Source organism: Chiloscyllium plagiosum, chromosome 6 (assembly GCF_004010195.1).
Source record: "Chiloscyllium plagiosum isolate BGI_BamShark_2017 chromosome 6, ASM401019v2, whole genome shotgun sequence".
Taxonomy (NCBI): Eukaryota; Metazoa; Chordata; class Chondrichthyes; order Orectolobiformes; family Hemiscylliidae; genus Chiloscyllium; species Chiloscyllium plagiosum.
This window is the reverse complement of record NC_057715.1, coordinates 96,569,277-96,592,804: the sequence shown is the minus strand read 5'-3', so window position 1 is coordinate 96,592,804 and position 23,528 is coordinate 96,569,277. Positions and strand designations below refer to the sequence as shown.

General features: G+C 41.3%; 1 protein-coding gene across 3 annotated transcripts in view; it reads right to left on the bottom strand.

Moving 5' to 3' along the window:
- relt (RELT TNF receptor) overlaps positions 1–11,260 on the bottom strand; it is a 71,209-nt gene extending 59,949 nt beyond the window's left edge. For 2 of the 3 annotated variants that reach the window (XM_043692180.1, XM_043692183.1), the window contains exon 1: positions 10,980–11,260. The gene's annotated coding sequence lies outside the window, so the exon portion shown is untranslated. Of the gene's footprint in view, positions 1–10,071; positions 10,151–10,979 lie in introns of all 3 variants that reach the window. The other variant, XM_043692182.1, reaches the window with a different exon arrangement.
- Between the last annotated feature and the right edge of the window lie 12,268 nt (positions 11,261–23,528).

The following is a 23,528-nucleotide window of genomic DNA, read 5'->3' as shown; positions in this document are numbered from 1 at the left end:
AAACGTGTTATCACTATCTTGTTATGGAATTCTCTACCATCCTTTGAGAAACATGGACTGCATACTCTTCTGCTGTCTGTTAAGCTTCTTTTGCTTTTCCCCACTCCCAACTGCAATTACTCACAGTGTTCTGGCAACTGAATATGGCTGGGAATTGAAATGCAACACCTTCTCCCGAAATGGTGAAACCCAACTGTACTAATGAATCAAATCAGACTCCAGAAATAATCGGAGCCGGCAGTATGAGACCAAGTGTGGAGGAATCCCCCTCAACTTTCACACATCATTTCATCTGCAACACCTTGTGTGGATTCAAGCCTGGCTCATGGGTTGAAAATCCCTCATTGCTGGCTGCAAAGCTATAATGTGAAACACATAATAGAATAGTCACAAACAACTATCAGCAGCTTTTATTCTGAAGCACTGCTGCCCAAAGGTGCAAATGAGACTTTTTAATCAATTAGCAGATGTATATCTAAATTAGTGAGAACATTGATTGAAACTTCATATGTAGTCACTTTCTTATAAGGCACACCTGCCACACAGCTTCACCCAGAACTCAAAACATGAAACTAATTTCTAGGATATCCGTAAGTAAACTCAGCATTATCCTTCAAACGTGTTCAGCTCTTTCTGGGAACGTAAGAACACCGGGTCAGCCCAGTCTCACATCCAGTATAGGCATGTGGTCCAACAGGATCGGACATAGAGGGAATGACACGTGAAAAAGAAAACAGAAATACTAAATGGCATACAAGTTTGAAGAAATTGAAGATGATAAGAGAAAACAAGTGCATGGAGGAGGCAACAAGCATTTTTGCTTCCCTCCTGTCTTCCTGTTCGGACAGTCTTTCTCCTCTCCAACAGCTCTCTAGTCTGGATTACACGCTTGATAGAAGAGTCAAGGATGTCCACCAGGTGAGCCTTCAGCTGGGGAAGGCAGCCCTACAACTCAGGGTGAGCTACCACTCCCACAGGAAGGGGAAATGTCAGAGGATTTTTTCTTTTAAATGTCATGCACCTCAGCATGTGACTGATTTATTCATGAACTATTTAGAACAATGCCCAATTTTTCTTTGAGCCATTTCTCAAGACTATTTAACATTTAGCTCCTCATTTTAATTTATTGTTTGAAATAAAGTACCTCTGATAATGCAGCACTTCCTCAGTACAGCACTGAAGTGCCAGATTTGGCATTGAAAACTTAACACAAATGAAATTTACAGAGCTAAATAGCCACATAATATGATTGAATGTGCTCATTGTCCATAATTTCCTATCAAAGTAATGCCAGGCTAATGATGCTTCCTATTACTTATGTGCAAATAGTACATCATCTTCAGACAAGGCATTAACTTGATTAAACATGGAAATCCAATAGTTGCTGTTGCGAAGCTAATGGCCAAGCAGCACTTATTGTGTCTGGCTCACCACTGAAAGTATTAAACAGCATGATATTGCAGCATTTGCGGAGCAGATACCTCTTGTATGGTGAATTAGCCCCGGAATCACAACCTTCTGGGAGTCCATACTTCAAAAACAAGAACTTCTGCAAAAGGAGATACAAAGGTAGCGTATGTTGACCTTGATGAACAGGAGGCAGACACACCTGGTCAGGTCCACGCCCTCCTACAACCTACCCTCCCATCCTGGCACCTTCCCCTGCCACCGCAGGAATTGCAAAACCTGCGCCCACACCTCCTCCCTCACCTCCATCCAAGGCCCTAAAGGAGCCTTCCACATCCATCAAAGTTTTACCTGCACATCCACCAATATCATTTATTGTATCCGTTGCTCCCGATGCGGTCTCCTCTACATTGGGGAGACTGGACGCCTCCTAGCAGAGCGCTTTAGGGAACATCTCTGCAGTTCCAGCCTTCCAGCTCAACACCGTCCCCATGACTTGTCCTACCTGCCTATCTTCCTTTCCACCTATCCACTCCACCCTCCTCTCTGACCTATCACCTTCATCCCACCCCCATCCACCCATTGTACTCTTTGCTACCTTCTCCCTGCCCCCAACCTCCTCTCATTTATCTCTCCAACCTTCAGGCACTCTGCCTGTATTCCTGATGAAGGGCTTTTGCCCGAAACGTCGATTTTACTGCTCCTCGGATGCTGCCTGAACTGCTGTGCTTTTCCAGCACCACTAATCCAAAACAGGAGGCAGTCTCTGACAGCCATGACATCTGGAGGATGATTGTTTGGAAGGGCATTAGTAGAGATGTGCCGAAATGAAGAGCTCAACTGGCCATAAAGAGGACCCAGAGAAAACAGAATCGGCTCCTTCTCAGCTCAATCTTCCTTGGCAGCAAATGTAGACGGGATTACCATCCCAGAGTGGAGCTCTTGAGATACACTAGGGTATACGCCACACAAAGGCAATCGCCATGATGCAAGCCATCACCTTATGAGACAAAAATGTCGCACGGTGTCAAATACACATAAAACTTAGGACCAGACAGCTGTGATACAAGGAGCCTGTTTGACACGATGCAAGGCTTTAATCGGTGCTTATTTTAAAATTGAAGGATTTATTTATCCTTTTTGATCCCTTTCTGTCACTCAATCCAATTTTTCTTTCCCTCTCTTTCATTACCAGATTTGGCAATTAATTCAGCCACTCAAATTTATATGTTCCTTCTCAATCCTTGCCCCATTCACTTCACGATGATGGACTAAGGAGACAGTTGTTTGCCATTCACTCCTAGTTGACCAGTTTCTCTTGCAGCAACATTATTCATTGGTATAGTTGGCAATATATAGCTCAAAGTCAATATTAAAAATGCAGGGTTGTGTCCAACTAATGCCTGAAAATGTTGCATTTACTCCTGCAGCAACTTGGGGCCTTTACATCATGAGGCGAAGAAGGTAGGAGGATCACAATACAAGGTTTCAGTTTAAATAAGATAAACTTTCCACTGGATGAGAAATAAATTAATTAGAGTAAACTTGGTTGAATTGTTAATGGGTAAACCTGCTAACAGTGGGAAGCATTCAAAGAGGTGCTTTGTATGATCCAATACAGTTGAGGTCCTTGCTCTTAAAATGAAAGCCACCACTTCTATCGTTAAACAATCCATGATCAACAAATGAGGCATGGGTCAGTATCAAGCTGAGGAAAAAGGCTTACGAAGTTACAAAGAAATCCGAAGACTGGGAAACTACACAAGATACCAAGTATTAAAAGGTGCCCAAAGAGAATAAAAAAAACAATTTGCAAGGGTAATCAAAACTGACAAGTTTTTTATACTTATGGCAGATGTAAGACTCTCTGGATTCAGGTTGCAAATGTCACAGCATTACTTAAAACAGTCAAGGAAAGAGAAACCAGATAATGTGACCAGTGGAGTGCTACATGGATCAGTGCTGTGTCCACTACTTTTTGTCATTTATAAAAATGATTAAGATATGAACATAGGAGGTATAGTTAGTAAGTTTGCAGATGACACCAAAATTGGAGGTGTAGTAGACAGCGAAGATTACCTCAGATTACAACAGGATCTTGACCAGATGAGCCAATAGGCTGAGGTGTGGCAAGTGGAGTTTAATTTAGATAAGTGTGAGGTGCTACATTTTGGGAAAGCAAATCTTAGCAGGACTTATACACATAATGGTAAGGTCCCAGGGAGTGCTGATGAACAAAGGAACCTTGGAGTGCAGGTTCATAGCTCCTTGAAGTAGAGTCACAGGTAAATAAGATATTGAAGAAGACGTTTGGTATGCTTTCCTTTATTGGTCAGAGCATTAGTACAGAAGTTGGGAGGTCATGTTGCAGCTATACAGGACATTGGTTAGGCCACTTTTGGAATAATGCATGCAATTTTGGTCACCTTCTTACCGGAAGAATGTTGTGAAACTTGAAAGGGTTCAGAAAAGATTTACAAGGATGTTTCTAGAATTGGAGGATTTCAGCTGTAGGAAAAGGTTGAATAGGCTGGTGTTGTTTTCCCTGGAGCGTCAAAGGCTGATGGGTGATCTTATAGAGGTTTATAAAATCATGAGGGACATGGATAGGGTAAACAGGTAAAGTATTTTCCCTGGGGTCAGGGAATCCAGAACTAGAGGGCACAGGTGTAGGGTGAGAGGGGAAAAATATAAAAAGGATCTAAGGGGCAACTTTTTCACACAGAGGGTGGTACGTGTATGGAATGAGCTGCCAGAGGAAATGGTGGAGGCTGGTACAATTGCAACATTTAAAAGGCATCTGGATCGGTAAATGAATAGGAAGGCTTTGGAGGGATATGGGTCAGGTGCTGGCAAAAGGGACTAGATTCGGTTGAAATATCTGGTCGGCATGGACGAGTTGGACCGAAGGGTCTGTTTTCATGCTGTACATCTTATGACTCTATAACTACAGAAAAATCCAATTACCAACAGTTGCAATGAAGTTACTGAAATCTGTTATCAGGATCAGGCTTGTTACAATACTAACTTATTGTTGCTGAAGCAAAGAACGAAATCAGGCCAAACTGGATAAGCTAATGCCCTTGTTTAAAGCTGTGGCATTCCATTGTCCAATGATTCTTTGAGTTAAAAACTCAAACAAATCTAATTTAACAGTTAAGTGTACATAACATGTCCCCTTGATTGTACCTTATTTGACAGTATAAATAGTCTGAAAGATATTACAGTTTAGGAACTAACAGTGCATTGGTTCCAAGTTGATCATTGGTTTCAGTTTTGTCTGTGAGCATCGCATACAGTTCTGAAGAACTGTTTCAGAACTGAGTCTGAAGAAAGGTCACTGGAGTCGAACTATTCATCTGTTTTCCCTCCACGGATGCTGCTAGACCTGCTGAGTTTCTCCAGCAATTTTGTTCTGGTGTGTATGACTTTAATCCAGTTTGGTTCAGCATTGTGTATCACAGGATGCCTCGTACAACAAATGATATTAGAGCACACTAGAACTGAGCTATAAGGTAATCTAGATATTAACAGTGATAATATTTCCTTTATGCAAAACCTCTACTGAAGGCCTGAATTACAAAATCTGTTTTGAATACGACTACCCCCCATTCACAATGGGAATGCTGAACAATGAACTAGAAGGGCTAATGTTTTAATTCTTTATTCTTTCATGGACTTTCAGCACCACTAATAAGGCTAGGAATTTGCTAACCTCCTTGAATTGTCTTTAAAATGAATTATGTGCTCAGCCATTTTAGAGGTCAGTTAAGAGTTAGTCACATTATATGGAGACACATATAAGCCAGACCATGCAAGGATGGTCCCTGTAGGACATTAGTGGACCTCGACTTTATACAATGAACTACAGTAGGTTTTAAGTCACCATTATTGTGATAATGTTTATATTTGAAATTTATCAGCAGAATTGAACCCACACCCTCAAAAGCCTGGATTACCATAGGGGCAGGAAATGCAGGCCTAGCCAGTGAAACCCACATCCCTTGAATGATTTTAAATCAAACTAGAGTAGTCACATATTGTACCACATTCCCAAGAAGGAACTGAACTGCGCACTAAGCACTCCAATCAGAGATGCTCTTGGAAGCAATGTTCTATCTTTACTGCATAACGAAAGATTTAAGGGTGGAGTACAGTGTGTTGAGATGTTTCCTTGTTCGTGATACTGATGCAAAAACATATTTGTAAACTGGTGTTTTGGTCTGATCAGCCTAGATTGTAGGGCAATATAAAGTAATTTGCAAAATTATACAAAACAAAGAGAAGAATTTCCAAGTATTGAGCAGTCAAGAATAAGGGACCATGAATATAAGAGACTTTGATCAGAGGGTAAGAGGAACATGCATATATGGACAGCTGTACAATTATAGAATTCACTACCACAGTTAATGGATGAGGCAAAAAACTATCAATACATGTGACATAAATGGCTGAGAGAAAAGGCATTGAATGGATATGAAAATAGGATGGTTAAACATGATCTGGACTATTTATTCATGGAAGGTAAATGTTGACATGCCCTGGTTGGACCAATGGCTTGGTTCAATACTAAAACACTATATTTACGCTAAGTGATTGTGTTGCTTCCTTCATTACATAATGGCAAATGATTTCTTTTTGAACTGGACAGTATTAAAAGCTCTTCTCTCTTCTAGGTCATCAGGAGATAGTAAATAACATCTGCAGGACCAAAGTGTTTATTTTGCCAATAGATAAGATAAGGTGAAACCATATACTAAACAGATACTATTGTGTCATCATCAGCATTTCCAAACACTTGTACTTTCAATCACTGAAACAGACTGAATTTGGAAATAATGCACTTTTCTGCTTCTTTATTTCAGTCATGACAAATTATTAATATATTGGTGCCCGGGGTAATTTAACAATTTCATTTAATTGTTTATTCTTGTTTCTAAACATTTTTAATGCCTAAATCAATAATTTAATCTGAGTTAGAATCTGCCCTGATTAAGAGACAAGATTACCGTGGATTTATATATGATTTCTGATGAATTCTTCAAAGAATCATTATGCCACATGCTAAGGTCAAGCTTCAGTTCTTTGGAAATATAGACTTCTCTGTGACAGCTAAATTTGCTCAGTGATGGCAGAGCCCAGAATATCAATGTGACAGATAAGGCTAAAGTATTTGCAATAACTTTCAGCCAGAAATGTTGAGTGGATGATCCATCTTGGCCTCCTACAGTGGTTCCCCTATTGCACAGATGCCAGTCTTCAGCTAATTTGATTCCCTTCTCGTGATATCGAGAAATGGTTGGATGCACTGGATACTGCAAGCACTATGGGCCGTGACAACATTGTGCTCAGGAACCTGCTGTAACCCTAGCCAAGCTGTTCTAGTACAGTTACAACACTGGCATTTAGCAGACAATGTGGAAAATTGCCCAGATGTATCCTGTACACAAAAAAAGCAGGAGAAATCCAACCCTACAAAGTACCACTCCATCAGTCTACTTTCAAACCTCAGTAAAGTAATGTAAGGAGTCATCAAAAGTGCCACCAATCAGCACTTTCTTGGCTATAACCCTCTCACTAATATTCAGTTTGAGTTTTGCCAGGGCCACTGAGCTCATGACCTCTTACAACCTTGGTTCAGACAGGGACAAAAGAGATGAATTCCAGAGGTGAGGTGGGAGTGACTGCCCTTGCTATCAAGGCTTCAACTGACCAAGTGGTGTGTCAAAGAGCCCTCGCAAAACTGGAGACAACAGAACTCAAGAGAAAACTCTTGAGTGGTTCAAATCATATTTGGCACAAAGGAAGATGTTTGCAGTTGTCGTAGATTAGTTATCTCAGCTCCTCATGGTAGTGTCCCAAACTTAACCATGTTCAACTATTTCATCAATGACCTTCTCTCTATCATAAAGTCAGAAGTGAGACTGTTTCTGATGATTGCATAATGTTCAGCCACATTCACAACTACTGGGATATTGAAGCTGTTCAGAGTGAAATGCAGCAAGATCCGGAAAACATCCAAGTCTGGGCTGACAAGTGGCAAGTAATATGTGTAGCACACAAGAGCTCATCTCAGAAAAGAGAATATAGCCATAGCTCCTTAATATTCAAAAGTATTACCATGACTGACTCCCCCATTATCAACATCCAGGGCATTACCATTGACCAAAAACTGAACTAGACTAGCCACAAAAAAACCCCATGGATACATAATCAGGTCAGAATACAGGAATCCAGCAGCAAGTACCTCACCTCCTGACTCCCCAAAGCCTGTCCACTATGAACAAGATACAAGTGTGATGGAATACTCCCCACTTGGATCAGCGCAGCTCCAACAATTTACGAAAGGCTTGACAACATCCACAAAAAAGCATCCAACTTGACTGGCACAATTACAAACAAACAGTCATTCCCTCTACCACCAACACTCATTAGCAGCAACGTGGGCCATCTACAACATGCTCTGCAGAATTTCACCAAAAGTCTTTCCGCAGCATTTACCAAACCTGTCACCACTTTGAACTAGAAGTGATTCGGAGATGCCGGTGTTGGACTGGGGTGTACAAAGTTAAAAATCACACAACACCAGGTTATAGTCCAACAGGTTTAATTGGAAGCACACTAGCTTTCAGAGCGATCACAATCACCTGATGAAGGAGCGTCGCTCCGAAAGCTAGTGTGCTTCCAATTAAACCTGTTGGACTATAACCTGGTGTTGTGTGATTTTTAACTTTGAACTAGAAGGACAGGGACAGCAGATATTGGGGCACACCATCACTTGCAAGTTCCCCTTCAAGTCCCTCACCATCCTGACTTGGAAATATATAATTTATTACTTCAGTGTCGCTGGGTCAGAATTCTAAAACCTAAGGACATTGTGGGTCTGTTAACAGAAAGTGGCCTGCAGCAGTCCCAGAAGGCAGTTCACCACTACCTTCTCATGGGAAACTAGGGATGGGTATTAAATACTGGTGGCCAATTCTCATGCATGAATGAAGAAAAAGTCTGATCGTCTTTAGTTAGAACATGTCAGTAAATGATATGGAACCATAGCAAGTTGAGATACTTTTTTTAAATTTCAAAATTTATTTTATTCATAAAATCTCTTTACATATAATTGTGGGCGGCACAGTGGTTAGCACTGCTGCCTCGCAGCGCCAGAGATCCGGGTTCAATTCCCACCTCAGGTGACTCTCTGTGTGGAGTTTGCACATTCTCCCAGTGTCTGCGTGGGTTTCCTCCGGGTGCTCCGGTTTCCTCCCACACTCCAAAAATGTGCAGGTTAGGTGAATTGACATGCTAAATTGCCCGTAGTGTTAGGTGAAAGGGTAAGTGTAGGGGAACGGGTCTGGGTGGGGTCGGTTAGGACTTGTTGAGCCGAAGGGCCTACTTTCATACTGTAAGTAATCTAATCTAATCTAATCATATATACACATAGTCACAAATGCAGTTCCGTTCTATACAGTAACATATCGAGGATCCAGTTAGAATACAAATCAGCAACAATCTGAATGATCACCATTTTCAGATTCTACAAATACCCAGTATCCATTTTCACCTTCATATTCTAGTTTTGAGAAACTTAGAACCGGCACAGAATCCTTTCCTGGGTTAGTTATGGGGTGTAAGACAATGACATTTTTTATTCGAGCATCTGTTTTCTATCTTGACTTCCAGAGGAACATTTCTCAAAAGTTTTGCTTATGTTCAAACTGGATTGGCTCTCTGAAGCAATTAGGGAGTGCTGATGGGTTTGAGAGAGCCAATGAGCAACAAGCTGTCACGTACAGAAGTGCGGGGAATTTACACTATGGTTAGTGAATACCAGTAACCAGCGTAAATCTAGTTAAAAATCACACCACACCAGGTTATAGTCCAACAGGTTTAATTGGAAGCACACTAGCTTTCGGAGCGACGCTCCTTCATCCGGTGATAGCGGAGGGCTCGATCTTAACACAGAATTTACAGTGTAAATCTAGTGGGACAAATCATTTCTGTTCATTTAACCACGTGTTGCTGTTAGCCAATGTATATCTAAAGCATGAACTGAAGTTATGTTTAATCTTCTTACATTCAGTTCAACCAGCTGCAAGTATATTTGATTTCCTTCCTCAAAGGAAATGAGTTAAAATAGCCGAGTATTCTCCGTTAATCACTGTCCTCTGTAAAGGTACCTCTGGTAAAGGGGGAGTAGGAAACAACTGGGACTTGGACTGATTTTCGTTCTTTTAAGTCAGTTCAAATTCATCATCATCTGACAATGCTTGTGACCGCAAGCGTCTATTTCAGTCTGACATTAATCATTCTGCGGGCATTAAAAGAATTGTCCCAACTCTAACACCGAGAGAGAAGTTGCGAAGAATGCATTTCCTCTGTCACCAAAGAGATCCGCATCGGGTCTCAGTCCCGGATACCGGGACCAAATTCCAACAGCGCTGAGACTTTGGTTAAAAAAAAACTGCTTTCCTGGAAGTTATTTCAACCTAAAATCGTCAAACTTCCTGTCCTTCCGAGAACTGTCATTCAGCACGTTTAACCGAGTCAAACAAATCTCCTGGACATTTCATTCCGCAATAATCATTTAATCCCCTCTCCCGGATAAATTAGGGGCGAAAAAGACCCCAAAGGGTAAAATCAGCCCTCGTTGACTGTCATCATTTTTACCTCTCGGTGTGTCAAAGTGTTTTCCAGCCAGTCGCTGTGCTATTTCCTTAGCTCAGTTTTAGTTTTTAAAAGTAGACATCTGAAATTTAAAAAAAAACTCTTTGTAGGTGGAGAGGTCACCTTTCAAGAAGGACGGTGCTTATGACAACTCCTTCAGCTGAAATTACATTCTCTTTCCCTCTACTGTCAAACCAGCATTTCCTGCACTTGAAATCAGATTTAACACTTGGGTCAAAAGTGGAACGAAACCATTGACCTGACTTTTTTCTGTCTATTTTGAGAAAGTATATCTTTGCTGGATTTCGTGTTTGAGAACAAGTTTCTGGCTGAACTTTCTGAATTTTGTTTACAGACTCAATCTCCTATGTTTCTCAGAGGCGAAATCGAATCCTTTTCCATTAACATCAGACATTGGATCGTGTAAATCCTGTTTTAAACGACGGGTCAAAAGCAGGTTGCAACAGCAACTCGTTCCCCCAGCCCTTCCCGTGTTGTGAGTCAGAATGGAAAAGTAGGAACAACTGAACCTTGAAAAAGAAGCAAACTCGGGCCGACCTTTCCCAGACAGGACGCCGTCTAAAGTACCTTCCAAACTCTCCGATCGGTGGACTATGCTGTGGGATAAGACAGCCCCGAACATACCACTTGCCCCACGCCTAGACTCACCAGTTTGAAAGGGATGGGGAGAGAGAAATCAGTGAAGGCTGGGGCGGTATGGACCCTCCTTCATATAATCTCTCCTCCAGCCGACCACTCAATTCACGGTCTACAATGAAATGATACCCCCATCTCGTCAAATCAAGTTCGAATTCTGTAGTTGGTTTGAGTTATTTTCATTCATTCACCCAACCATTAACGCATTGTGACTGCGACCTCAATAAGAGGAGGATGTATTTAAGGGAACTCACCTTGCTGTGTCCCTCCAGCCCCTGTGCCTTCGCGCTGTGCCCTGTCTCCACGCTCTGGCGCTGCTTGAGTCTCGAACACGCTTTGTAGCCGCCCGCGTTCCTGGTAAATGGCTGTCGTCACCGGGGAGTCCCAGCCCTTTCTCAAACCGCACCCACTATGTTACGTCTTCGCGCAGCACGCCTAATCTGGCTGGGAATACTCCAGCTCAGAGCTCAAAAACCTATTTTAATCATCAACCGCTACAGAGAAGTTATTACAGTTCTTTGGAACAGGTGGGACCAGAACCCATGTCTCCTGGCTCAGAAGTATGGGCACTACCACTGTGCCACAACAGCCTCAGAGCTCAAGCCCCGTGTCTTCGCAGCAGTTTGGTGAGGTGACTCACTGTCTGTTCAGTGGGAATTTACTGGATTTTTCCCACCCCTTGCTCACCTGGTTTGAGCGTGTGTCTTGAGGCTACTGGGAATTGGTGGAAACTTTATTCGTAGAGATCTACAGCACAGAAAAACACCTGCAGCCCATCAAGATGCACCAGTCAAAAATAGACGCCTAATTGTCCTAACCTAATTTTTATGCTCAAGGCCACACAGCCTTCTGTGCCTTGGAATTGTAAGTGCATAGCTACATACTTCTTAAATGTTATAAGGGTTTCTGCCTTTTCCACTCTTACAGGCAGAAAGTTCCAGATTGCCTCAGTGAAAAAATGTCCTCACATTCCCTCTAAACTTCTTGCCCCTTACTTTAAATCTATACCTCCTGATCATTGCTCCCTTCATCAAGGTATCATGTCCACCCTATCTACGCCCCTCATAATTTTACACATCTCAGTAATGTCCCCATTCAGACTCCTCTGCTCCAAGGAAAACAATTCCAGTCTATCCAATCTCTCTCCATAACCAAAACTCCAGCCCAGTCAACATCTTGGTAAATCTCTTCTGCACTGTGTCCAGTGCAATCACAACGTTCCTAGAATGTGGATTCCAGAATGGCACACAATATGCTAGCTATGGCCTAACCAACATTTTATACAGTTCCAGCATAATACTCCTGCTCTTAAATTCTTTGCTTCTGTTAATAAAGGCGAGTATCCCATTTTCATGCTTAACCACTTTCTTTACCTGTCCTTTTACCTTCAGGCACACCAAAGTCTTTCTGTTCCTCTATGCTTCCCAGGTTCCTACCATTCATCATGCATTCCCTTACCTTCACTTATCAACACACATTTATTGGGATTGAATTCCATTTGTCATTTGACTGACCAGCTCACCTGACCAGTATGTCTATATTCTCCTGGAATCTAAGGCTATCTTCCTCACTACTTACCATTCCACCAATTTTCGTATCATCCACAAGCCTACTGATCAGCCCTCCTATACTCAAGTTTAAATTGTTTATATATACCTCAACAGAAAGTTGTTGTTATACTCCTCTGGAGCAGGGGAACTTGAACCCAGGCTTCCTGACTGATTGATCCCTGTGGAACCCCACTGGACACATTCTTCCAGCCAGAAAAAGTCACACTTTGACCATTGTCCTCTGCTTTCTGCCATTCAGCCAACATTAGAAATATTGCCCTCACCTACACAACTGTTCATCTCTTGAAATCAAGTTGGTCAGATATGATTACCCATTAACAAAGCCACGCTGACTGTTCTTGATTTATCCTTGCCTCTCCAAGTGCAGATTAATTCTGTCCTTCAGAATTGCTTCCAATAGTTTCCCCATCACTGCCATTTGACTGACCAACCTGTAGTTTCTTGGTTTATCCTTTGCTCCCTTCTTGAGTAACAGTACAATATTGGCTGTGCCCCAGTCCTTTGGCACCTCTCCTCTGGCCAGAGAGAAACAAAAATTATTACCAGTGCCCAAACTACTTCACTTGCCTCACTCAACAACCTGGGATACATTTCATCCAGTTCTAAAGATTTATCTGCTTCTGAACCTGCCAGACTTCCTCTCTAACTATGCAATTTTTTTTCAATTAGATTGCGTACCTTCCGCCTGATTTCTATACCCATATCATCCCTCTCATTAGTGAATACTGACAGAAAGTATTCACTCAGAATCTTACCAACGTCCTCAGATTCCACGCACAAATTACAACTCTGGCCCTTTGTGGTCTCTACTCTTTTCCCAGTTATCTTCTAATCTAACAAACAGAAAGAATTATATTGATATAGCTCCTGAATGAGGAGGTCATTTAGTACAGTGGGTAGCCCCTGTGGTTTCTGAGCTAGAATATCTGTGATTGGAATGAATTATGAATCAATGCTAAGGAGGGTGTGTTCCTAATGCAGCTCAGCCGACTGTGATCTTGAAAATCCTGCCTACATGATCCAATAGCAGATGGTAAGGGTGTAAGTATTTACTGGCCATGCCAGATGATGAAAATAAATCGCAGCCTCTAGCATAGCTCTGGGCTACAGCAGACATGTATAAGTGTGTGTTTTTACAGCAACTTGAACTCCTTGCAGGACTCAAAAGTCGCAATGTTGTAGTGATTTGCAGTACACTGGAGGAAATTCTACTTCGTTTCTTTGAGGTCTTCAATGTTCCTCTATGAAGCCAACCAGGGCCATGATTTAACATTGGCACAGTGGCACAGTGGTTAGCACTGCTGCCTCACAGCGCCTGAGACCCGGGTTCAATTCCCGCCTCAGGCGACTGACTGTGTGGAGTTTGCACGTTCTCCCAGTGTCTGCATGGGTTTCCTCCGGGTGCTCCGGTTTCCTCCCACAGTCCAAAGATGTGCAGGTCAGCGGGTCGGTGTGGACTTGTTGGGCCGAAGGGCCTGTTTCCACGCTGTAATGTAATCTAAAAACATTGAAAATCAGCACCTCTGACAACACAGTATTCTCTCAACAGTGCACTGTGTTATGGAGCAAACCAAACCACCCGCAACGTATATTAAAAAGATAGCCGACAACCTAGCATTTTCTTATGTTAAAGGCAAGTGCCAGGCATTGCATTCTGGATGCAATTCGATTGGTCAAACTACTAGATTTGAAGTAAAACACACTTTATTCAAAAACTATAATGAAAATACAACAAAAGAAAGAACAAATTAGAATAATTTAACTCTATTGGAATAACAGAATAATAGATTATTTAACTACTAAACAGTAACTGTTCCAATATAGTAACATCCCATAAACCCACCCCTTGGCAAAGGCAAATTCAGTAAAATAGATGGTCTCACAGGCAATTCCCCAGTCCAGGAAGAATAAACATCAAGAGAAAATGCTGAGAGAGAGAATAGAGGAAAAGATGTACTGCAGCTTCTAAACCCAGTTTCAAGACCCAACAACTGCTTCTGAAAGGCTAAAATAAAAATCCTGGCTCTGGCAGAGTTTGACCCCACCTATTCAGGCTGCCTCAATTGTTCCAACTTTAAAAAAAAAACAAAGACTTCACAAGCTGTTTACTTTATTGGATTCAAATAGATAGTTCAACACCTCTGTCTGAAAACAAAAAAAAGGACAAAATACGTCTCTTAAAGCCATAGTATAGTCACAACTGGAGTATCAGCCTTTAAATCCTGAAAAATTGAATGTCTTCGTAAATAGTCCTCCGTATTTAAGAACCTAAATTATGGTGCATTGTTTTCAAAATTCTCAGGCAGCTCAACCAGAAAACAAAACTACGGATAACAGATGGCAATCCTAACTTTTAATCCCCAAAGCCTTTAAAGAAGAGTAAGAGGACAAACTGCTAAAATTGTAATGCTCGAGAGTGTTTCCTACGTCACAGCAAGACAAAATGTAAATAGCATTTTGCAGCTGCACTAATATTTGTCGAATATAGAGTAAGACCACTTGGATGAGGTCATTACGTAAAATTTTGCCTTCGTTGCTGTAGATCAATTTATATGCAGTGACAGTTATGTTGCGAATTTATCATGTGCGGAGGTTCACTGCAATTCAGTTAACTGAGCAGTGGACAAATTTAAGGCCAAGGGAATGAATGAGAGAAAGAGGAATAGAAGATTGAGAGAGAGACAGACAGAGAGACCTGCTTAGAAAGAAGAGGATTAAGGAGGCTTTAAAAACAGGGAGAAACATGAAAGTAGAGAGAAAGTGTCTTAGAAGGCAGGCAGTGGTTGTTGAAAGAATAGCAAAAGAATAACTGTCAGTTGTCAGAGGTGCTGATCTTCAATGTTAAATCATGGCCCTGGTTGGCCTCATAGAGGAACATTGAAGACCTCAAAGAAACGAAGTAGAATTTCCTCCGGTGTACTGCAAGTCACTACAACATTGCGGCTTTTGAGTCCTGCAAGGAGTTCAAGTTGCTGTAAAAACACACACTTATACATGTCTGCTGTAGCCCAGAGCTATGCTAGTAGATGGCGAGCAAAAAGAAACTGAATTCATAGCGCATCAAGCCTTTTTGTGACTACTGGACATCTCAAAGCACTTTGCAGCCCAATAAAGTACTTCTTGAACTGCAATCACTACTGCAATATAGTAAACACTGTACTAGTTTTCAAAACCAGCAGTGTGATAATGAACAAATAATTTGATTTTTATTTTGGTTGCAGGATTAAGATTAGGAGAAAGTGAGGACTGCAGATGCTGAAAATCAGAGCAAAAAAAGTGTGGTGCTGGAAAAGCACAGCCGGTCAGGCAGCATCCGAGGAGCAGCAGAGTCAATGTTTCGAGCATCAGGAATGAGGGGGTGGCCCAAGGAGGCTGAGAGATAAATGGAAGGTGGGTGAGGCTGGAGGGAAGGTAGCTGGGAATGCAATAGGTAGATGAAGGTGAGGGTGAAGGTGATAAGTCGGAGAGGAAAATGGTGCGTATAGATGGACAGGATTAATATTGACAAGATTTTGGAGATTATTCCCCACTTTTGTTCAAAATTAAAAATCACACAACACCAGGTTATAGTCCAACAGATTTAATTGGAAGCACACTAGCTTTTGGAGCGATGCTCCTTCATCAGGTGATTGAAGGAGCGTCGCTCCGAAAGCTAGTGTGCTTCCAATTAAACCTGTTGGACTATTACCTGGTGTTGTGTGATTTTTAACTTTGTACACCCCAGTCCAACACCGGCATCTCTGAATCATTTCTTCAAAATAGTATCATGGGATTTTTAAAAATTTCATTAAGTAAGCAGATGTAACCTTGGTTTAACATGTCATCCAAAAGACATTACCTGTGACAGTACAGCATTGCCTCAGAATGCTGCTGGAATTTCAGCCTTCATTTTGTGCTTAATCTCTGAAATGACACTAAAATGCACTATCTTGTGTCTCAGAGGTAAGAACACTACTAACTGAGCCACAGCTCTCACAACGCGTAACTGGAGGATATGGCTGAGATTGGGTTAAATGAGCCTTAGGAAACTGGAGGATATGGCTGAGATTGGGTTAAATGAGCCTTAGGAATGATAGGAAGGTGATGCTAAGGATTTTCAAGTCTGTTCCAGGGGCAGGGAAGTTCTGGAGAATGTGGAAAATGATGTGAGTGATAACATAGGCTATGGTATCTTCAATGAGGTACTCTGTTCGTGGATTCAGTGAGGAGAGCACTGGAAAACCAAACGTATAAGTAATAAAGGCCCCGCAAGGTGCTCAGCAGGAGAAATGAGGTGGAAAGAGAGATAAAGTTTTGTGTCAGATTAAAGATAGTTTGGTGACAGATCAAACATGGCAAAGAGGCATGGCTCAAAATTCAGTGTATAAGAAGGTTCCATCCTTTTGTACTTAGCCTGAGCTGAAAAATGGGGATGTTGATGGAATTCAGGCTACTGAGGAAGACAACATTTTCAGTGTTTTCTTTCTATACTGGCAAAATAAATTATTGGGATTGCTGAAGAAAGGACATGCTATTGAAACTTTTCATCCTGCAGTCATCGGAACAGATACAAGAAAGCCAAAATTTGACAGGGAGGAACAATATAAGAAAATATATAAGCAAATGGTGCTGATTGTTGGTAAGTCAACCCTGATTGATTGAGGCATTGCAGAGGCCTATTGTCATCTGCCCTATTATTTAAATTAATAAAGGCATGATGCCTGGCCATATTGCTTTCTCCTGCAAAGGACAGGCCCTGCATTTGATAACATGTGGCTTTTAACAAGTATAAATGAGCCATGTTGCAAGTCCAACTAAGTTGGTGATGGCAACCTTTTCAATGCCTTTTGAAATTAGGTGTTTTGGATCTTTCCAGTGAGCATGAAACAAATGGCTTTGACAGGCTAGACTCAATTTTCAGCAATACTAATGTTCTGTATGATTAAGTGTCTAATTGTTGACACGTTAAATTATTAATATCAAACCAGCAGAGAGTGAAGGACTGCTTTACATCACTGGAGAAGGTGGAGAAATAGAACTGTGATGTGAATTTAGCTGCGGAATTGGAATGAGAATACAGCTTGACGTGTTTGAGCCATTTTTGGACAGACAGACTTGCTGCTCACCAGCTGTACTGAACTGTCCTGTAAAAGTGATGAATAGTTAGCAATGTTATTATGGGAGGAAGAAGATTGGACCGATAAGAGGAACGTAATTGTTGCCTTTTTAAGAATTGAGAGGAATTTGAGATTGGCAGAGGGTTGCGTCGGAGGTAGGAGTGGAAGGAAAGTTTGGATAAAATTCTGCTAGTGATAATGACCTTGATAAAGATATAAGATAATGATAAAGATCTTGAGTTCATCCACAATGACCATTTAGAGAGCATTGTTCTATGTGTGTTTGAACGTTAGTGTGAAGATTGAAGTTAAAAAGAGACAAAGAAAGCAAAAGATTATCTGCAATGTACAACGTGTCGAGCAATCCAGTTGAATTAATGCTTTGAATAAATTAATGATTTTATTATCACATTTATTTGGAAAAATACAGTGAAAAGTGTTTCATCACCACAATCCGGTGCCATATTGGAAATGACTTAAATAAAGCTTCATTTTCTGTTCAATTGACAGAAAAATATAAAAGCACAAAAATAAGAAATAATGTTCAACTTTACAGTCCTTCTTGTCAAGTGTGGCTTCAGGTTTTCTTAAGGTTTGTAGGGTTTCAGTAAGATTATCCAGACTCCTGGCCACAATGCCTCAGGAATCCCTGGGTTCCCTGATGCCGCCTCGGCACCATTGCTAGGACTCCTGATCCAGGCCTACCACAATCACGAGCCATGGCTGCAGCTGCTGCCTTACTACCTTCGCTGAATCCCGCTCCAGCCTCCTCTGCAATGACACCTCCTCTACCACCGACACAAAGAAGGTGAAGAAAAAAAGTAAAAGAAAAAGAAAGAAGACAAAAAGGAAAGAGAAAGAAGGATGCAGCTGGCCTGGTGCGGATGGGCTCAGGATCCTAAATGCTACCTATCTTGCCAGCGCTGCCATCTTGGAATATTTGCTCCCCTTCTTAAATATCACTTTGATGACACCATTTGTTTTTGTCTGATGATATCCTTGTGTAGCACTATGGGAGATTTTTTTCCCATGATAGATGTGCTTTATAAATGCAATTTATTGTTCAGATGAGAGGGAGTGGTCAACTTTCCAACAAGAGTTCTGGTCTTTTCAAATTTCAGTTAATAAAGAGCTAATGGACTGATTAATGTTTTATTGAGATTGAAAATGTCATCATTGTCACCTGTGTGACCCCAGTTTTAACTCTGAATGGAATTTTAGGCCAATGAGTTAAAAGGTCACTTGTTGCTCCAGAACTCAGGACAGGAATATTTTAATTCTTTAAATGTCACTGATGAAGGCAACAGAAAGTAATGGTAAACTGCTTGGATCGGAAAAAAATTGTGGAGTTCTGGTTCTATGGATGTCGCACCATTTTCAAACTTTTCCACAGCTAATCCTATCCTGTGCTGGTCTGAAACCAGTGGAAATAAAATATCTAGTAAGAGGTAAAATAAACTGCTGCCTCATTCCCATCCTATTCACACCAATGTCAAGAAATCCTGCAATGTTGACAGTTCCAACACTGATTTCTTCTTAGCAAGAGCAGCGAAAAGTACTGGAGAAACTCAGGTCTCAGCAGTAAGGAATTCCACAGATTCACTCCCCTCTGAGGGAAGAAATTCCTCCTCACCTCTGTCTTATGTAGATGAATCCTTTTTCTCAGATTATACCCTCTTGTCCTAGACTTTCCCACATCTACCCTGTCAAACCTCCTAAGAACCTTAGGAGGGAATTATTGCAGATGCTGGAATCTGTACTGAAAACAACAAATACTGGAGATCACAGCAGCATTCATGGAGAGACAGCAAGCTAACATTGAGTCTAGATGACATTTCATCACAGCCATCTAGACTCAAAACATTAGCTTGCTCTCTCACCATGGATGCTTCCTGACCCACTGTGATCTCCAGTATTTGTTGTTTTCCCCTGAGAATCTTATAGGTGTCAGCACAGTGGCTCAGTGGTTAGCACTGCTGCCTCACAGTGCCAGTGACCCGGGTTTGATTCCAGCTTTGGGCAACTGTCCGTGTGCAGATTTCCTCCCTGAGTCTACATGGGTTTCCTCTGGATGCTCTAGTTTCCTCCCACAGTTCAAATATGTGCAGGTTAGGTGAATTGGCCATATTAAATTGTCCAGGGATGTATGGATTGGCCATGGGAAATGTGAGGTTGCAGGGATAGGGTAGTGGGTGCTGGTCAGGATGGAATGCAGTTTGAAGGATCAGTGTGAATTTGATGAGCAGAATCGCCTACTTCCACACTGTGTCAATAAGATCGTCTCTCAAATTCTTCTAAAATCCAATAAGTCCAGGCCCAACCTACTCAGCGTCTCCTCATAAGACAATTCCTCCACACCTGGGATCAACCTAGTGAACCTTCTCAGGACTGCCTCCAATATCAGCGCATCTTTCCCTAGGTAAGGGGATCACAAACATTCACAGTATGCCTTTGATTAAAATCCCTTCCATTTTCATAAGTTTTCTTATGCCTTAGCTGATATCTGAGATGATTAATGCTGCAAAAACTATAATAGCAGCTTAGTAAAAAAGAAAGAATTTGAGGTAAGCATTGAAATTCAAGCTCTCTTCAATTATTAGAGGAATAATAAAAACATTTTTAAGGCTACAATTCTGCCTTGTTGGCAATGTTATAATTGCCTTCTGTCAGCACAGCCTTCTGGTGAAATAATCCTCCTGTGTACAATGTCAAAATAGCACAGAATGAACAAATTCATTTCTAAGGCAGTTTATTTTCAAATCAAGGTCTTCCACACCCAGCACAGGTAAGCTGGCCCCATTGGCCTTGTTGCATCCCATGATGTATTGGTAGAAGTGTAAAAAAAAATAAACAGTTTTAAACCATAGCTTTGACAAAGTCAGGGCAATGAAGATATTGCCTATGTTCCTTGCATTTCTGACCTCTCATATGACTTGTTAGTCTTTTATTCCAGAAATCCAGGTCCAATTTTCAGAAAAGAAATTCTGGAACTAGAAGATTGAGCTGTAAGCCATTTCCTATAGGATGAAGCAAGATAACTGTGTCATCTGCTGTTTTCCAATATTATCTTGTCTACACCCAATAAATACTAGGTGTTTCTAATCAGGATTTAATGATTGAAGAACAATAAGAGGCAGGAATTATAGAATAATAGAATCACACCCACAGACCTTACAACACTCCCCCATTCTTTCCCCATAAAAATGCAATAGCTAAGCAGGTTAGTCATGTTGGCAGTGAAGAAATCAAATTTTAGCATTATGACATGATCCCTTCTGCAGAAACTTCGAGGTGAAGATCCTACAACACAAAAACATCCAGTTCAAGAAACTCCCAAACCAGCAAGAACAATGGACACGAAGCTCAGAATCTTTAATTTTATTTTGGCTAGTATATGCCCAATTTGTTGTAAGAACTGAAGAGAGCAGGGTTTAATACCATTCAAAATGGCAGCAGGCACATTATGTTGAATGAAGTATTACTCTTGCTGTTAACTTTCGGAGACATGGATATGGTTCTTGAAATTGAGGGGCCAAGTAAATCAAGTGTCAGTGAAGGAAAACTTATGAGGCAATAATCATTGTATGAAGGTTCAGGATAGTGACAGTGGTTAATCCAGAGTACGAAAAATCAGTTAACAGAGAGCTAACTTCAGTGGGAAAAGAATGGGCCTGGGTCAGATCAACTGGAGCTAAAGATTGGTGGAGAAAACAGTCGCTGAACAATGGGCTACCTTCAAAGAAGAGATGGTGCAGGTGCAGGCAAGGTGTACTCCCTTGGGAAAGGTAGGACCGGCAAATCCAGAGCTCCCTGGATGACAAAGGAGGTAGAAATTAAGATAAAGAAGAGAAGTGTATTTATGACAGGTGCAAGGTAGAAAGTACAATTGAGAACCAAAAGGAATATATATGGTTCAGAGAAGAGGTGAGAAAGCATAATAGAGAAGCAAAGAGGAATAATGAGAAAAAACTTGCAGCTAACACAAAGGGGAATCTCAAAGTCTCCTGTAGGAATATAAATCATAAAAGAGCTAAGGAGCCGATTCAGGCCCAAAAAGTGGATCTATAACTTGGAGCTATGAGGCACAGCCAAGGTATTAAATGAATACTCTGCATCTGTCTTTACCGATAGGTAGATGTTGTCCAGGAGGAGACTCTGTCACTAGACAGGTTTGGAATTAATAAAGAGAAACCCACTGTTGGTCCTTAAATTTGACAAGGCACTTGGATGGATGAGATGCATCCAAGACTATTGAAGGAAGTGAGAGTGCAAGTTGCAGGGACACTGGTCATAATCTTACAGCCTTCCCGAGGCGCGAGGAAGGTACGAGAAAACAGGAGAATTGCAGACATCATCCCCTTGTTCAAAAAAGGTTGTTGAATAAGCCCAGCAGGGGAAGCCTGCAGGTGCAATTATTTGAGATATAAATACTCAACACATGGAAAAAGCAAGATTGGCGAGGAAGAGCCAGCATGGATTTTTAAAAGAGAAATTCTGTTTAACTAACTTGCTGGAGTTTTTTGGAGGTGTAAGTTAGATGAGTGTAGGGTTGTTGGTGTGGTGTACATGGACTTCCAACAGACATTCAATGCAGTGCCACACAATAGACTTGTGTGAAAAATTACACTGGGACCTAGATAGAATCATAGAGGTGTACAGCATGGAAACAGTCCTGTCGGTCCAACTCATCCATGCCGACCAGATATCCTTACCTATTCCAGTCCCATTTACTAGCACTTGGCCCGTATCCCTCTAAATCCTTCCTATTCATATACCCATCCAGATGCCTTTCAAATGTTGCAATTGTAGCAGCCTCCACCACTTCCTCTGGCAGCTCATTCCATACACACACCACCCTTTGCATGAAATACAATTTCAAAATTTGTATATGATGTTTGCGGAAAGTATTGTAATCTCTGAGGACAGTGCACAACTTTAATGGAACATTGATAAGTTGATGGAGTGGGCAGATAGGGGGCAAATGAAGTTCAATCTGGAGAAGTATGAAGTGATGCATTTTGGTTAGAAGAACATGAACCAGATATTATAGAAACGAGGAACGATTCTAAATGGGGTGCAGGAGCAGTGGGACTTGGCTATATTTGTGCACAGACCATTGAAAGTAGCAGAACAGGTGGAGAGACTATTTAATGAAGTATGATAGTATAAACTTCAAAACTTACTCTTCATAGATTGAAAGAAGCAGCAATAACTCTTGTCTAGAATAAACTATTAAGGGACAATGGAAAACTTATACAGGAATTGAAAGGAATTAGCATTTTCTGGGAGACGACATGAACAAAACTGTTTTAACAACTGCTTGCTAAATGGCTGCTATTTTCCATAAGGACAACTGATTGCTCTGCAGAAGAATTTAAGGAATTAATCACAGGAAACTGGGTCTTCAAACAGACAGTCAATGCCAAATGTAACAAGGAACAAGGAAGCTATTTCTGATAAGAAGGCAAGCAGTAGGCTTGCAATGTTTTGAGTGAAAGAATCTGAAGGATCATCAATAATGTCATACCACAAACTTGAAGGATGGAAAATTGTTCAAGTATTCATCTCCAGGGTTCTTTGAGAGCAGAAATTTGGACAACACTCCATAAGAGGTAAACACTGGACATCCAGAGAAAGACGCTCTTGATGCAAAATTCCACCATTAATCAGGTAACAGCCAAATTGAGCTGTGAGGCTTAACTTGCCTACTTGAGGGGTTTTATTTTGGTTGTTACAATAATGGTTAAATAATTGTTTCAGTATTTGATTTACTGTGAGATTTCTTAATAAGCAGCCAAATTTAATTCCAGGATCCTCAGCCGTTCCTCGTATGTTAGACCTACCATTCCAGGGACCATCCGTGTGAATCTCCGCTGGACATGCTCCAGTGCCAGTATGTCCTTCCTGGACACTGTACTCCAAATGGGGCCTAACCAGAGCTTTAAAAACTCTCAGTAGCACAACGGTGCTTTTATATTCCAATCTTCTTGAGATAAATGACAACATTGCATTCACTTTTTTAATCACGGACTCAACCTGCATGTTTACCTTTAGAGAATCCTCGACTAGCACTCCCAGATCCCTTTGTACTTTGGCTTTATGAATTTTCTCACCATTTAGAAAGTAGTCCATGCTT